The sequence below is a fragment of the Ambystoma mexicanum genome, chromosome 5p (assembly GCF_040938575.1).
Source record: "Ambystoma mexicanum isolate Mex_15411 chromosome 5p, UKY_AmexF1_1, whole genome shotgun sequence".
NCBI lineage: Eukaryota > Metazoa > Chordata > Amphibia > Caudata > Ambystomatidae > Ambystoma > Ambystoma mexicanum.
Genome location: NC_090930.1, coordinates 262,764,171 through 262,781,394, shown reverse-complemented (window position 1 = coordinate 262,781,394; position 17,224 = coordinate 262,764,171). Strand labels below are relative to the sequence as shown.

The following is a 17,224-nucleotide window of genomic DNA, read 5'->3' as shown; positions in this document are numbered from 1 at the left end:
TATAGTTGAAATTACATCATCTTTTTCAATTTATAAGAAATAGCAAAATCCATAAACATCAAATCCAAATAACAAAAATATTCATAAAAAATTACAAAATGCTAAAATATCATCATACAAATTTTTTTTTCAGAAAGGGGTAAGCAAAGAACTCTTAATTTCATTCCATATTCAAGGCTTTTAAAAAATTGATGGTTGCAATTCTTATGCTCATGCATTCAGTGGCTGCCATGGCAATCCATCTATTTCTAGGATCAATTTGTGCAAAATACGTAAAGTGGTTAACAAAGTACAATTTTCTTAAAGTAGATAGCGCAGGACAGTTCAATAATAAGTGTTGTACAGTTTCGACAATCGTTATATTTTTGCAAAACCTACACCAGTTAAGGTCAGAGGGAATTTGCTTTCTTTTTGTTTTAACCTCACGGGTGGGCCAGATGTTAAACCGCAACCGAAGAATGGCCGTTCTTATAGCAGCAGATGGTACCAACCGTGAATAAGCAGCTGTGTCTTTATAACGCTTGGGACCAAAGATTGCAGAGTCAAAGTCTTTGTAGGTTAAGCACTGAGTTCTAGTATCAATCCAGTCCATCATGTACACCTTCTTCTTGGCTTGCTCCGGATGAAGTACAAGAAGCTCAAGTGATATGTCAGCGTTCACCATAATTGATAAGATTTTTGAAGACCAATCTCTCGGAAATTTTTCTGCGGAGCAAAGCAAATAGCTAGAAATGGAAGATAGTGTGGAGTTATCACATGGGGATAACAAACATTTGCGAAATAGGGCACATAGACGCCAGTTATATATGGCAGTTAGAGAGGTTAATCCCAATTCATAGCGTATCAGCACACCAGGAATACACTGTGGAAGATGTAAAGTTACACGCCAAAACTTGGCTTCTAATAAATTGAGAAAACCTGGGGGAACAATTAACGTTTCTAAACCATAAAGGATAGTTGCTACAACATTCTGATTCCAATATGTGATGGCAGCTTTGATAGAGAATTTGCCATATTTAGAAACAATTAGTCGAGTTTGACAGATTGCCGTGACTAGCTTATGTTTAATTTTATTCAAATGCGAGTCTAGCGTTGGACAACCATCAAAAGTTAGGCCCAAGTAAACGTAATTTGGTACCATCATTATGGGTATTCCCTCAATTTGCCATTCTAACAAGTGTTTACGTAACCCTTTCGGGACATACGTGACAATTTGTGTTTTCCCAGTGTTTACTACTAGTTCATTTTCTTTAAAATATGAGCATAGTGCTGACAAAAGATTACGTAAACCACTGGGAGTTTTAGATAATAAAACAAGATCATCCGCATACCACAAGGCGCAAATTTTTACACCGTTCAGTTTGGGAGCATTAGTTGTTATTTTGCTAAAGATCCAGCGTACATCATTGATAAAAGAATTAAACAGGGCAGATGCTAAAATGCACCCCTGTTTCAACCCTCTAAATGTTGGAACTGGGGATGAGGGAAGACCCTCAGAATTCAATCTCACATAGACCTTAGTGTATGAATGGAGGGCAAAAATAATATCAATAAGAGTTGGAGGACACTCCGCTATGAGTAACTTATCTATGAGTTTTGGTCTTGAGACCGAGTCAAAAGCGGAGTGGAGATCTAAAAATGCAAAATATGCAAAGTAATTACATTGATGCCAGTACCTAAACCTGCAACAAAACCAGTTTGTGCTGGGTCACGTTGATTTGCTTTATTTGACCAAACATTAAAATCTCTTAACACCAACCTAGAGAATATTTTGCCTGGAACATCCAGTAACGTTATTGGATGATAGCTTTTCGGGTCCATTCGATCACCTTTTTCATAGATCGGAATGATCACAGAAGAGCACCATGAATCAGGAATATGTTTGGTTTGTATGATGTGGTGGAAAGCATTGTTCAAAATTAGTGCCCATTCTGTTATATTTTGTTTGAGCATTAAATTAGTAAGACCATCCAGGCCTGCTGCTCTAGATGAAGAAGATGATTTGATAAAATCTTGAATAATAGATCTTGTACAGTACAAAGCCCACCCATTTATAGCGCTGCTGTTGTACTTATAGCCAGTCATCTTGGAGTCATCATATAGAGTAGCAAAATGTGTGACCCACACGAATTCAGAAACTCCATTGAGTTAAGTATGACCTTGGGGTGATGTATTACATTTGTTCAACAAATCCCAAACCAATGCAGAGTTTTTGCTACGACAAGCTACCAAAAAGTGTTCACTATCTATTTGATACATAGTTGCTCGCCTCATGCGAACCCAATTTCGATATCTTGATACAGCAACCTTAACTGCCTTAATTTGATCGATCATGGGGAGTTTACGATGATTTCTGATCTCTCTTCTGTAAGCCTTTTTTCTTTCACATAGAGCTAGATCAAACCCATGCACATGTCTTTTAGGTAATTTACTATGAGTGGGATAAAGATTCGCAAAAGTGCTTAACACGTATATATACGAACCAGTCTTATGTAACCGTTGGTTGTCTAAAATAGCACCATTCAAGGCTAGTCATTTATTATCAGACCATTTGAAGCGGTTTTTACCATTATTAACAGATACAGATTGATTATAGTAAGATGCAGTTTTCGAATGATTTTCAATTTCGACCGCCCAAAATAGTGCTAAAAGATGGTGATCACTAGATGACTGTTTTACTATGGTAAATTTGGTGGCATTCGTGAAGATACTATTGGACATACAGATGTAATCAATTGTAGATTTTGAGTTGCCTCTCTCCCAGGTGTTCATTGGGGGAATGTCACCTATAATTGCACCATTTGCCATCTTTAAATCGTGATCTTCCATATAGGAGATCCATTTTGCACCCTCACGATTCAACTTTCTAGTGTGCGAATCAAAGCAAGAAAGGTTCAAATCACCCATAAGTAGGATTCCAGAGATATTTTTTTGTGCAGCAGTGTACTCAAAGAAAAGAGAAAGCGTATCATAAAAGCAGTCATCATTGATTCCTACCGGATTTCTGTAAAGATTAATAAGTGCGTATATGTGTGAGCTAAAGGAGATTTTAACCAATTGCATACATTTATTTGGTGCTTTCCAGGGAGATATCTTTAAACCCCTACTCACTTTCACTGCAACTAACAGTCTAGCTGTAGGTCTACCTTTATCAGATTGAACTGCTGGTAACAGACTAATCTCATGGTCATCCCATATAGGGGGATTTACTATCCACGTTTCTTGCAAGGCCACTATGTCATAAGTGTTCAACTCATTGTTTATAGTCCACTGCAGGTGAGAATAGCCTCTGGTATTCCAGCTGGCAAGTGAAAGATCAGTAGTGGGCATAACTGCTCGTGGTTATAAGTGAGGATTACAAGATGCTCTGGGGTCTGATGAAGAGTCTTTAGTGCAAAAATTGCAGGCACAAGATGATGCAAGAGTGGTACCTACGACAGATTTATTACCATCAATCTCCTTAGATTGCTGACGTGCTGGATCTTGGGCTAGTAAAAAGCCAAGGTTGAAAAGATCCATTCTGGCGTTCCACAAAGTATTACGAACAATTCCAGACTTTATCCAGAGTCTAACGATGGAAAGATTTTTGTCACAAAGAAACTCAACTTGATCCAAATCAGTGGAGGAGATGGCATCTAGCCCCTCAATATCTTAAATATATTTAGAACACTAGCACAACATAAGTCGTATTTTGGAAAGGACCCCTCGCGACACTTCAAAATTAAAGTATGGAATTGATTAAGTTTCTTTGAAAATGCAATGTTATCATCATTTATGTAAGGTTTGGAATCATCATTATGTAAATCAGAATATCTCTTATTATTTTGGTTTGAAAGATCTTGAGGACAAGTCCTATTACAATAAGAAGGTTTTGAATTCATACAATTATCTGATCTGCTTGCAAGAAGTGAAGCTTCATTTTGGGTATTATGAGAGGGGTTATGTGTTTGAAGGGGTTGATCAATGGCATGTGAAGCTTCGAGCAACACTTCAGACATTTATTTTAGTAGATAGGAGTCTACAGCAGCTCTTAAGGAGCTTAAACGGTCTTCAGCTCCCACTGTAGAAGCGGCAGAGAGAAATAACTTACTAGCACCTGTGTTAATGACATCACATTGAGTAGGTACTGATGTTTGTACAACAGGAAGGGAATGTTTTATTTGTATATTATCAGGCTTGAATGTTAACAGGTGTACCAACTCATTCAAGGGATCATACATAGGAGGCGACCTTGAAACTTCCTTTAAAGCAATTTGAGAAGATGGAAAGTTGGCTGGCGTAGCTTTAACAACAGGAGAATTTTCGGCTATAGCGGCTGATTCGCTATTCGAAACAACATTGCGACTATCTAAGGGGGCAGTAGCACTGTGAACAGCAATTTCCATCACCGCCAGAGTTTTTTTATTTCTTTGTGTAGCTTTGGATGAGACAGATTTTGTTTTTTTGTTGTTCACTAGTAAAGATCCAATTTTTCGTAGGTTTTGGTTGACGCCCCCTTTTTGTTTACTGGCGGCAGATTGAAGATCACTCTTCACAGGAGAAGCCACACTGATCCAGGACTCATTATTTTTTAAAGTCACAATTTCCTCCACACATTCAATCGGACGGATAATTTTAGGAAATGTTGGCACTACTGAGGTAACAGTCAGAGGGTTTCGAGTCAAATTTTCTAGATGTAAGAGACGTTGTGTAATTGGTACCCCAGAGTATTCATTTGAACCTTGATGGGATAATAAATGAGATTCTAGATGAACTACTCTTTGTTCCAGGTTTCCTAATGAAAGACTTTTAGCACATTTAAGTGAGGTGTCCTTCATCCAATCACTTATATGGTTTAGTTTAACAGTTTGAACAGCTATCTTCTGGTATAAAGAGTTGAACAGCTTAAATAGAGTGGACATAGTAGTGTTAATGGCCCCCAAAGTAATTTCTAATAAGGCAGGATTAGCCGAGGTAGCAAAAGATTGTTGTCAGTAGATTGACAGTGGCGGGGGGTCGGATGCAAGAAAGACACCTCCTCGTCATGTCTTATTGAATCCATGGAGCACGGTTGTGCATAGTCAGTCATTATTGAAGCTCTAGAGCTTTCTAAGTCCCTGCAGTCAGGAGAATTTTGACAGGGAGGAGATGTGGATTTATTTGGACTGGCATATCCCACATCTTCAATAATTACTGAGGCCAGCGAGACGTTCTTGGTCTGAATATCACGTGCTACATTATGGCTTTCGATTGTCGTGTCTTCAATATGAAGAGTCGACTCTTCTAAAACAGTAGCAAAGGTTTGAACGGATCTGATAGGTTTAATAGGCAAATGAGGTACAGTTAATAAAGTTTGATCCGAAATAGTAGAACTCAAAGGGCAAGTAGAAGCCTCATTGTTAATGGTAGGATATTGATTTAAGGGTTCTCTACCTGGACAACAATTAGAAAGCTGTGGATTCGAAGAAACCTTAACAAGAGATGCCAAGTTAATCGGATCAGACATTGCTATACCACCTGACTTTATCTCATAAAACTTACAAATGTCAGGTTGAGTCGGAGTTTTATTAATTGGGGTTAAAATAATATTTTTCTTAGAAATACGAGTTCCACTTTTGGTCTTTTCCTGTGATTTTGGGATATTTTGGTTCACAGGTGTCTTTGAAAGCAAGGCTAGATCCGTTGAACTAGGCATAGAACTTGGAGAAATAACCATGGGGTCTCTAGTGATCTCCAATGGCATGCCTGTTTTCAGGGTATACATGAAATGATTTATATCAAAACGTTAAAAGGCAATGTAATTTTCTCCTTTGATAAAAATGCAGGGCACCAAACTCAATTAGCAATAAGAGCTGATAAAATTTCAACCACACATCAATTCGGGGTTTAAGCGATTAATGTTAGTAGGTGCAGCGGCAATAAACAGTACCTGAGGCAGGGTGGTGGTATCATGCCACCATCCGCCAAACAGCCGCTCAACAGCCGGTGGGCTTGACGCCACAGGGCTTATCGCCGCAAGGGTTCCTTCAGTCGGCTCAAATGGTGTTCCAAAGTCACGTGATTGAACACGTGAGCAACACGGGTCCTGCCTCCTCCTGCAATCACGTGACCAGTAGCAAGAGCGCGACTCGCTTGCAGTGCCACTGGGAGATGAAAAGTACTTGTGCAGCTTGTGCACAGTTCAGGGAACCAGATTTAAAAACACACGTTCTTCCTGGACAGAATGCAATGCATAGTCCATATTGTGTAATGACTTACTCAGCAGCAGAGAGATAGTATAGCTCCTTGGACTATAATACTATGCACTGTTTCAAAGTCCATCAGGGATTTATTATTGGTCTGTTAAAATGCTGAAGGGTCTTGTGAGGTTAGTGTTAAAGTACAAACGTAGGGTCAGACCTGGGGGTGGAACGGCACCTGCCTGCAGAGTTTCACAGAATCACCGACACCGCTATTAATGGTGCCGGTGCTTCCGTGGTCCCCATTCCCATTGAGTCATATGGGACTCAAATGGGAATGGGGATTTACAATTTACCGGCAAGCCGGGTGCCGGTAAATATTGCAAGTCTGGCGGCAACCCTGCTGGTAGCACTGGCAGGGTTACTGCCTGACTTGTAATGAGGCCCCTTGTGTTTTACTGCCATAATCACGCCCTTAAAGTGTCTAAGGTGTCTAATGCTAAAGACGTGCAGCTCTTTACACAAAAGGTTTGCAACCGAGCCATATCTATAGCGCTGATGATGAATGGATGCATGTTCCAGGATATGTGAATGCACCTCCTAGTCTATCACTTTCTGCCTTAATTGCCACCACATTCATTTTACCCTCAGGCTGTGCCACAATGAAACTCATGTTCTTTATTGAGTATTGTAAAATGAATGCGCAAAAGTAACACGTTCAAATTGTGTGTACGAACTTTACTGCTGTAAGGGGGCACGGAATCTAATATCCATTTCTGCTCCCCATCCTCTACGCCACAATGAAGCGACAGCTTTTATACCAGCAATGCACTTTCATGCTGGCATAAAAGCAGTGGATTCCTTTGGAGTCTGACTCCTTTTTACAGCACCAAATAGCAGATGGATTACATAAGAATACTCAAGTGCTCAGTTTAATCAAAATCACAATTTGGCGGCAGGGAGACATTATTTGTTGACATACATGTAGGTGGCTCCCCTAAAGGACATTTTTCATATTTGCATGGCAGAGTGCGAAAGTGCAAGGCAAAAGGCCGCTGACACTTGTGTATGCTGTCTTTAGCCTAGCACTTTTAAACTCTGCCGAGCAAAGTGAGTAAATGTTGCCTGCCATGCTTGCATATGCGGCAGGGTTTAATTGTAATTGGGAACGCTGCTTGCCATGCGTGCATGTTGGGGAGGGTTTTATTTAAATTATGGACACTGCTTACCATACACAAATAGTAAGCAGTGTTCACAATTACAATTAAATGTCTGACAGAGTTTAATTGTATTGTACACACTGCCTTTCACGAAAACACTCTAATTTCGCCAAAATGGCAGAGTATCTATACAAGACTTTATTTTACATTACTGCAATAAGGCGCTGCCACTTTTCAATTCAGTCCCACTGCCCTTAGAACCACTGAGTCAAAGGCATAGCCTCTGTTACCGCAATCAGCCGCACATTCCTTTTGGCACCTGTTAATATAAGAAGGAGCAACTACAATGCAGCTGCACACACATTTCCCATCTGACAGCGTCACTTGCGCCTAGAAGGTATCCTTGACAATTCTGCGCTGCTAGCAAAGCACTATACTAGTTTTATGGATCTCTCTACGGTAAGCCACCTGCACCAGGGCTCAAACCTCTGGTTCGAATGTCCATAGCTTGTTTACGTGAAGACATTTGTCATGGCCAACATTTTGGAAATGTGCTGTCAGCACAGAGCCTTCCTACCAGACTTTTGTACATAGATTCTCACAAAACACAGAATACAACCTTAAAGCAGCAGCAAGATAACAACCCAGACAATTACTATAATTCATAACTTCAAACGTTCTTCTTGCTAGACAGAATTGAGTTAAAAAGTTAATTTAGTAACACGATTTTATTTTGAAGTGCTGTCACCCAGGGATGCTTATCATACAAACAATACTAGATGCTCAATGGCAGAAATATATCGTCTACTTAATAATGGTTTATTGCCTAACATCTGGAGAAGTGTCAGTTTTCTTCACCAGGGAGTTTCATTATTTCATATTTTCTGCCTTAATTACTGCAAGGAATACATCGTAAGAAATGATAATGGGGGTTAATTAAAACTGTTTGACAGAATTCGCAATAGGAACGAAACACAAGAAGTTGAAGTGTTATTCTCACTATAATACCAGAAAATTCAACACCTTTTAAGAGAGTGTTATTAGCAATGCAATTTATGAATGGCACTGATTCATTGTGGCATTAGCTGGGTGAAGCCGAATTCAAGAGGACATGTTTTGCTTTCGTTCACCCTGTTATGGGACCACCTGAAGAAAATGACACAATTATAATTTACACATTCCAGAGTGCCAAATCCCATTAACCAAGATGTGAAAACATTTACAAATAATATGCGAGTTACTATATTATCAAAGTAGCTCAATGCAACAGCCGCAACCTGTCATACACATATGATGTTAATGAGCACCTCAAACAAAGATACAAAGATATTCATGTGTAAAACAGCAGGTATAGTAACTTTGGTCTGAACCACATACACGCGATGTTAAGTAAAACTGTCAGGTCATATTAAGGTCATTGTGAAAGGTGGTCAGTGGAAGGGAGGAAAGAAAAAGACATTGGACCTCATTACGAGTTGGACGCAAAGGGATACCAGGCACCGGTAAGTACACCGGTGCCGGTAATCCCTTTGCGCCCTATTCTGAGGTCCCTTAACAGGTCCCGGTATGGGCGCCTGGTTTTACCAGGCGGCCTTAGCGGGAGCTGCAAAGGGACCAGGGAGCCAATAACAGTACCACAAATTGCGGTACCTTTATTAGCTCCCTCCCCATTCCCATTGAGCCCCATGGGGGCTCAAATGGGAATGGGGATTGCCTTTTTCAATGGGGATTTACCGGTCCCGCAAAGGTCGGACTAGACCGGTAAGTCCCATTGAACCCGGTCGGAGTCGGAACCGGTTTTGGAGGCAGCCATGGTGCAAATAGCGCCATGGCTACCTCCAAACTCGGAATGAGGCCCATTGAAATGTCCAGAATATACATAGTCATTCCGGAAGTTTTTTCAATTTAAAAGTTACAAAAACCCAAACTGTTCAAATGTGTTTCCTTTTGGTGTGTCAAGGCATCTATTCTCCAGCTTGTTTGGTCTTTATAAACAGCTGAAACCGATCCCTTACTATTTGCTGTAATGAGAGGTTTTTAGCAATGTACAGAATATTTGCCATCATTTGTGAATGCCTACAGGACAAATTTGTCGTACAATATAACAAGCAGATCTTCAATGTTGCTCTTTTGTAAAACAAACCAGGAGAACATTTCCACATCTGGAAAGAGCTAAACCACAAACACATGTGTTCCGAGTTGCCCTGGTTTCACACAAAGACTAGCCGATAATTTAGATGCCTACTTCTCAGAGAAAATCTCCAACATCAAACAGAGCATCCAATGAAATCTGTGATGCTCTGAACACTTCCGCCCCTGAATCAAAGCTGCAGGCCCCTTTCTGTCTTTTTGGACCAATCTCTTCAAGTGACCGAGAAAAACTGAAGCAAACATGATACTTCATGGGAGCAGGTCTAATCTAGCACCACCATGATCATTACAGAAAACATATGCACTCTTACACCAGCTCTGGAAACCTTCAAAACTCGCTCATTCATACACATCACCAACCTGGACTGTCTGAAGACAACAAACATCACCACCTCGTCTCAAGAATAACACAGCTGAAACCACTACTATGGCAAACTATCAACCTATTGGCAACACCGTATTTATTGTCAGGATCCTGGAGAAAATTACCACTCTGCAACTTAAGTAACACAGTGAATATAAACATATAATTCACAAGCATCAGTAAAGATTCAGAACGAAAAGTGGAACATGGTTTCCACTCCCGTTCATGAAGCATGTATGCCTGAATGCACTTTCCAAAAATATCCCTCTCATTCTCATCTTCCTAGGCCTTACCTTAGCACCCTTGTCTGGATCAACTCTTTCCTGAAAAAAAAATATATCTCTTCTGAGATCAATCAAATTATTCTTCACTGCTTCCCTGTCTCTCCATGGTCAGTGCCATTGCCTTGGCTTTTCAACTTTCATGCAAATCCGCTTGCTTGCCTCATTGCTTCTTTATCAACTACTTCCAAAGGTCCTCAGTTGTATTCAACTTGTCTTCAAGCAAGACATAAACAGCAACAATGTGAGCACATATCTGCCCGCCTCTCCCACATCCAACACTTGATGATTGAAAACGTAATTTGCCTCCATGACAACAACTCAGAAATCCTTTTACTGGGGCTCACAATTCAAGATCACCTCTCTTTTCAACTGGCCTCCGACCATGGGTTTCCCACCAATCACAGTTAAACATTCCAGGAACTTTGGGACCATCTTTAAGACAATCACTCTTTCAACAATCAAATACATGACCTCACCAAATTATCCCATTATCAGATTCATCTTCTGAAATGTATATATCCCAATGTAAACAGGTCACACACAATTAAAGTTAGCAGGGACGTCGTCCCAACAAGCCATACCTATGGCAACTGCCTTTACTTCTGTCTACCCAAAACACAGATCAATCAAATTCAACTCATTCAGAAGAAAGCAGCCAGTTGGATCTTGGGCTTAAGAAACAAGGGCAATTTGACAGCAGAACTTCAATACCAGTCAGGGACAAAATGTCCTCAAAACTCTGTTTATCATTCACCATGCTTCATAGAAAAGATGCCTAACATACCTCTAATGAATGAAATGAAGCAATACCATCTGTCAAGGCAATTCAGACTTGCTAGCACAATGAAAATCACTCCCATGACTAACAATAAGAAGACTGCCCATGGCAGAACCATGGTCCACATATTTTCCCACCCTGTGGAATGAGCTCGCCATCTCACTGCAGGGGGAGGAAAATGTCATGAGGTGCAGGAAACCTTTGAAAGCTTTGGTCTTTAAACAAGTTTTTGACAACAAGTGGAGACCCTCCTTGGTCTCCCTGAATGAACCGGATCCCCCAACTGACATCCCCACGCATCCTCCACATCTTAGTGTTTCATTACCAGAACCTCCACTAATTCAAACTAAAACACTTGCTTCTACACTAATTGTTGTGCTTTGTATCCTCTATGGTACCAAGCAAGGTTAATTCCTTCTTTACGGTTTTCCATCTTAATTTCTTCTGCCTTTGTCTTTTAGGACTCATTGATGGGCAAATACATTCAGGAACATTTCACCAAATTAAATTCTCCAGCACCTGCAGGACATGCGGGAGCAGGATAACTTCAAAAAGAGAACAGGGTTGTATCTTTGCCCTGCCTGAGCTGTCACTTTTCTTTTTCCCTTTGGTCCTGCGTTTCAAGGGCTGCTCTTGCCTATCAATGTGGAATGTGTGTAAGCCTTCTACGCATGATCTTGGAGGCCTTACAGATAGGCTAGGATTAGACTGCATTACAATGCACACATTATAGCTGGATTTACCAATTTTCTCTGCCAAACATAACAAAAAAGTTAACTATGGTCTCAAGGCTCCGGTGATCCTAACTACAATTTAGATTAACCTGCTCATATTAACCCCACGGGCAAATAACAGTTGCTAATTGGAAGTTATCCATCTCAGTTGGAAATAGAGCACCATAGCAGAGAATCTCAGCTCTGCACCCTAGTAGTTTTCTTTTCCTGGAGCTAACTTCCTAGCAATGTAGTCAGACACTGTGAAAGACTGAAGTGCATGATTAAGCCGTAGCCCCTTACCATAAGAGAAGAGTGCCTATTGGTTATTCTCAGATATTGCTTCAACATTCTCTTTAGACTGTTCCATTAATGGAATATATCTAAATGGTAGCAACAGCATCTACTATGCCGGACTGAAGGCATACAAGCAGAAACATGGGTTGAAATAATGTTGTGGATATGTGGCAGATGCACTGAATCAAATGGCATAAGCCACTGTTAGAATGGTTTCTCAAAGTCTCTGCCTTGGCTAGAATGTGGAGAATGCAACCTGTGGCAACCAATTTGCTTCACCCAGAGATGAACATAACTAGTCTCTTGATAGTGGCAAGGCTGAGCAGTCAGGCCAAAATAAGGAGGGAGGTGGTACTGTTGAGGAGTACAGCTATCACTTCAATGGATGAAAAATAAAAGACATTATACAGGCAGGTAGAAAAATACACCGATTCATAACTCTATCACTCTAAAGCACACTTTACCACTCGACAAATCTGCATGAAACTATGTAAAAAGAGTATATGGCCCGTCATATAGATCTATCCTGCTAAGTTTGCTGAGGTTTCGTCAAGGGGTGCAAAGTTATAGGGGGGTCCCAAAATGTGTGGTTTTACCCACAGAGGCAAAGGAAAAAAAAAATCTCACTTCTACAACCCAAATTGCTGGACAGATTTTTACCAAATTCACAGCAGGATCGGCTTCTTGATCTCGAAAGTGTGCTTTTGTAAATTTGGCTTAAATTTGTCCAGTAGTTTTTTTTAAAACAACCAAAAAGTAGGCTAAAATAAATTAGTAATATCTGGATTCGGTCTGTGGACTTACTTCCATATTCCGCCTGCATACGGGCATCTAATTAGTCTGGAAGGCAGTGTGAGGTCTGCGGGTATCGGACGCACAAGACCGTGATGAGCGTCACATTTTTTGAGATGCCCGCCATGTTGGATTCACGGACATCCACCTCTGACCACGAACATTGCAGTAACAACAAAGTGTGGCAGTGTGGCAGTGAAAGGCAGTGGATTTTACTGCACAATTACATATGTCATAGTAACATTTTACTCAGAACATTTTGCATAAAAAACATGAAAAAGTTCCTTTGGGTACAAGGGCCCGTGTGTGTCCCCCTGCCCCATGCTGCCTCCTTTTGCCACGGCTATGTGAACACGTTTTTTGTACTGCCATTCTCTTTTGTGTTTGTCTTTCTTTTTTTTATTCTTATTTTTCCAGGTGTGTGTGTTGGGTGAAAAAGTGGAAGTCTTGCGGTCGCAGAACGGCTCTTTTGTCCTTCATTCGGAGTGATGTGCAAATGGAGACCCTTGCTGGCAGGGCTCCTTTCATTTGCTTTTTGTGGCCTTAGGCCATTTGTTTGGTGGTGGCCTTGATGCCCTTGTCGGACGGCTGGTGCCAAAAATTGTGCATATGCGTGTGTTAATGCCCCGTCCTCCTATGCCACCCTTCCTTTCTTGTTCTTCAGATTAACACCTCAGTCTTTTTGGCACTATTTTGCGAGATCCTAACTTGCATTTTGGTTCCCTTGGTGGTCCCCTTTTTGTAGTGTGGCTAAAGGAAAGGAGGTGACAAGAAAACGGGAACTTAGGCGGAAAAAGGAGGGATAACAACCACTGTTGATGTTCTGTACTAATTCTGCTGTACTAATATTGTACATATTCAGAGCTGCTGTACTCACCCTATGGGTCCTCAAATACCCCGCTTACGTTCCGGCACCTTCTAGCTACATATGGTGCCTTTATTTCGTGGCACTGGCCCTTGTCATAGTCATCCTCTTACATTTACGTAGAATGAGTGTAGAGCAATGGTACTTTGTAGACAGCATTGCTGTTTGCTTTAAGGATGAAATTGAAGATCCTTGTATTATCGACAAGGCAGACCGGCCGGTGGAAACACACTATCTGCAGCTCTTTCTGACAAACTACTTTTCTTCATGATACATTTGATGTTACGTGCCTGTGTGCACCGCAAATAAGGTTACTTTTGAAAGAAAAATGTAATTGTTTTGTAAACGTGCGACTTGATAACAGTAAAATGGAAGTAAATATTATATGTGGTTTACTTGGAATATATATATATTTTTTATACTACACTGTTTGCAAGTAATTGTGTTAATTGATGTGACATGTGTTTCCAGAAACAAAATCGACTCAGGTATGCTGTGAACGCTTCATGAAGGGTGGTATTGTTATGTGCCCTTGAAAACAGTGGACTAAGAATTTGTGGGTGTAAATGGGTCTACAATCTGCAAAGAAATTATTAGATACACTAGATTAAAAGCACACATCGGAAAGTAGTTTCTATTTCAGAAAACTTGGTTGTCAAGCAGTTCGTTCTGTACAACATTGGAAAAATGGATTTGCAAAATGCAATGCAAGCAACATTTTTAGTGAAAGCTATGGAAGTGTGCAAAGTGTACTGTCTGTCATATGATCAACGCTGTGATGCATGAATTTTGAATTTGCCTCAAACAGTAGATGTTGTACATGTTACGAGAAACATTAATTTATAGTCAAAATATGAATATATTTGTCTATTGAACCATAAAGTGCTTACTAAAATGTGATTTTTTGTTATTTTCTTTACATAGTTACATACTCCCGCTGTGTGCGTGTCATGGGTGTAGTCTACCGGCTCATGGCATTTTCAACAATGTTTGGACAATAATTATCAACAACGCCTCTCTTATAAATATTGTGTGGGATGATTGCCAGACAACAAGTTGTCCATTTGGCATTGCAGTAACAAGAAGCAACATGGTCGCATATAGATTCAAGAAAAGTGCATATGTGAAAGTATTGCATTTATTTCAACTTCAAAGCAGTAATTTGTCCTGAATAACGGAGCGGCATGTGCACAGATTATTCGTTGCTTATGGAAAAGTGAGTTTCAGTGAAAATGTGAATGCTGCGACACCCGGTAGCTATGAAATGTGCTCGAAAAAGTTAAAAACCTTTCGTGGATTTAAGTGAATGTTTTCATCGTTGTGTCAAAACGAAAATGATTTTTTACGGTCCCCACTATTGCTGTTTTCTTCAAAATAAAATATTTCTATCATTTCTGTAAGAAAAAGACCAAAGTTTGGCATTTATTGTGAATGTTTGTGTTTAAGATACCTTGGGCCTCATTACGACCCAGGCGGTAAGGGGTTTACGGCAGCGTAAACAGCGCCGACCCTTACCGCCTGAGTACGAGGTCCCTTAGCGCCATGGCGGATTTAACACCTGCTTTTAGCAGGTGTTAAAATCCATGGCGCTAAGGGACCATGGAGTTAATTACGCCACCGTAATTTACGGTGGCGTAATTAACGCCTTCCCCACTCCCATTATGCCCTATGGGGCAAAAATGGGAATGGGGAAGGGTAAATGGGGATTGGGGACTTACCGCCCCGCCAAGGTCGGAATGGGGCGGTAAGTCCGCCAACCACCATGGCGTAAACATAGTTTACGCCATGGTGGTAAAGTCACGGCCCAGGCGGTAACTTACCGCCTGGGTCGCAATGAGGCCCCTTGTTCAGCATAACATAATGTTATGACATTGGCGATGACTGTGTACATTTGGCTATGCTGCCCACTAATGTAATTGAAGTAGGTGAAGCTCATTCTGAGCGTATAGTGATGTTAGCGTTAGGGGCGGACAAATCAAATCTGTGCCACGCGGCTCTTTGAAGTTCGGACAATATAATCTTATTGAGTCTATCTACTTTATTGAATGATGCTAAATTGATGAATTCTGCAAGATTACCTTTTTAGTTCTATATTATTAACTGTGAGAGGTGGTTCGTACCGGATTGATTCTTTTTAAAAAAAATGGTTGCTTTTTTTTCTGGAAAGGTGACAATGTAAGGTGAGGTGGGAAATTAAGGAATAGGCATCAACCAGTAATATGGATTGGCAGGGGAAGATGTTGCACATGTGTTACATCAAAGGTTGGGGGCAGTGTTGTTCATGCTCTTTGCTTACAGTTTCAAAAGAACTTCAAAATTGCTCCCCCCTGCAGAGTGGTGTGTTGCAGTATATACAGAGGACGGTTGTCTTATAAATATATGGATCAACTGCCTCTTTTATTGCTTGCAAAGTAGTTGGTGAAATGTTGTGTCCCACAGAACCAGGCTGTGTGGTAATAGTGCTGGTTGACAAAGATAAGGTGGAGGAAGACAGGCTACTTCTTGATAAGAAAGAAACAGCCTTTCTGAGAGCATTGTAGGGGTTGCATTGGGTGTGGCGGTGCTTGGAGGTGTTCCCATAGGATTACTGTCCAGGTAGTCTGTGACTGAGTACAGCATTGCACTCAGTGAATTTCACTTTGGCAGCTTAAACCTTTGGTTAATTCCCAACAGTCGTAAAAAAAATTGCCACACCCATGATGTTCTCTTTATGGTAGAGGTAGGCACTTCCTCTACCTCATTTTCCTGGTCCTCTTCTTTATCTTTTGGAAGTGCAGTGTTTTTTATTTATTTTATTTATTTATGCATTTGTAAAGCTCGCAAAGCCCATAGGCAGCTAGGCACTAAAAAAAATCAAAATTTAGGATATGGTTACAAGCTTAAGACACTTAGATAACAAGAATTACGCTACAAAAAACATCATAAACGGTAAATATCCTCATCATGCAGCTAGTAGTCGTGATAGGGGCTCCTGGGAGGAGGGATGTCAGTAGATGATGCAATATTTTATATAAATAGCAGTTTTGCTAATATTTTGCCAAGGATGTGCAGTGTGTAACAAAGTGGACCTCCAGTACTTCAGGTAAGTTACAGGTTCCTTTATTGTCCATGTCCAGTACTCTTCCTCAAGACACAGGGATGGTAGGGGACACAGGATGACAAGGGAAAAACACCGGGCTCACCCCCACACCCATCTTCTCTGCTCACTCTTCACTCTCACTTCCAACCGTCACTCCCAGAACCCTGCACACCAACATTCCACCTCAACATTCCAAGAGGTGATGTCACTCACTCACCTAACCTGAAAGCAGATTACTACACATCTCCCCCCCTTAGAAACACAAAAGCCAAATACTACGCCAACGCTTCCCAGGGAAGACAAAGAGGAATGACAAGGTATGTGACCAGCACGGGACCTTAACACCCCAACACACCACGCTACCAGAAATGCCACAACACAGCGGCCGCCTATGTGTAGAACCTCTGGCAAAACCAAAAGCGGAAATCCAACAAAAGGACAACTTAACTGGACACCAACGGACCAAGAAGGAAAAGATTGCCAACGGCATGCAACCAATCAAAACAACTCCACTCCCTCGGTCACACCTCGAGGCCACAAAAATAAAAACACAGCACTTACGCCTGTCCCGAGCTGCCCCTCA

General features: G+C 40.9%; 1 long non-coding RNA gene across 1 annotated transcript in view; it reads left to right on the top strand.

Annotated features, from left to right (window-relative positions):
* LOC138480884 (uncharacterized) overlaps positions 1-14,921 on the top strand; it is a 142,930-nt gene extending 128,009 nt beyond the window's left edge. Inside the window, exon 3 of the long non-coding RNA XR_011274157.1 lies at positions 14,487-14,921. This is a non-coding gene — a long non-coding RNA (uncharacterized lncRNA). The remainder of the gene's footprint in view (positions 1-14,486) is intronic.
* Positions 14,922-17,224: the final 2,303 nt, after the last annotated feature.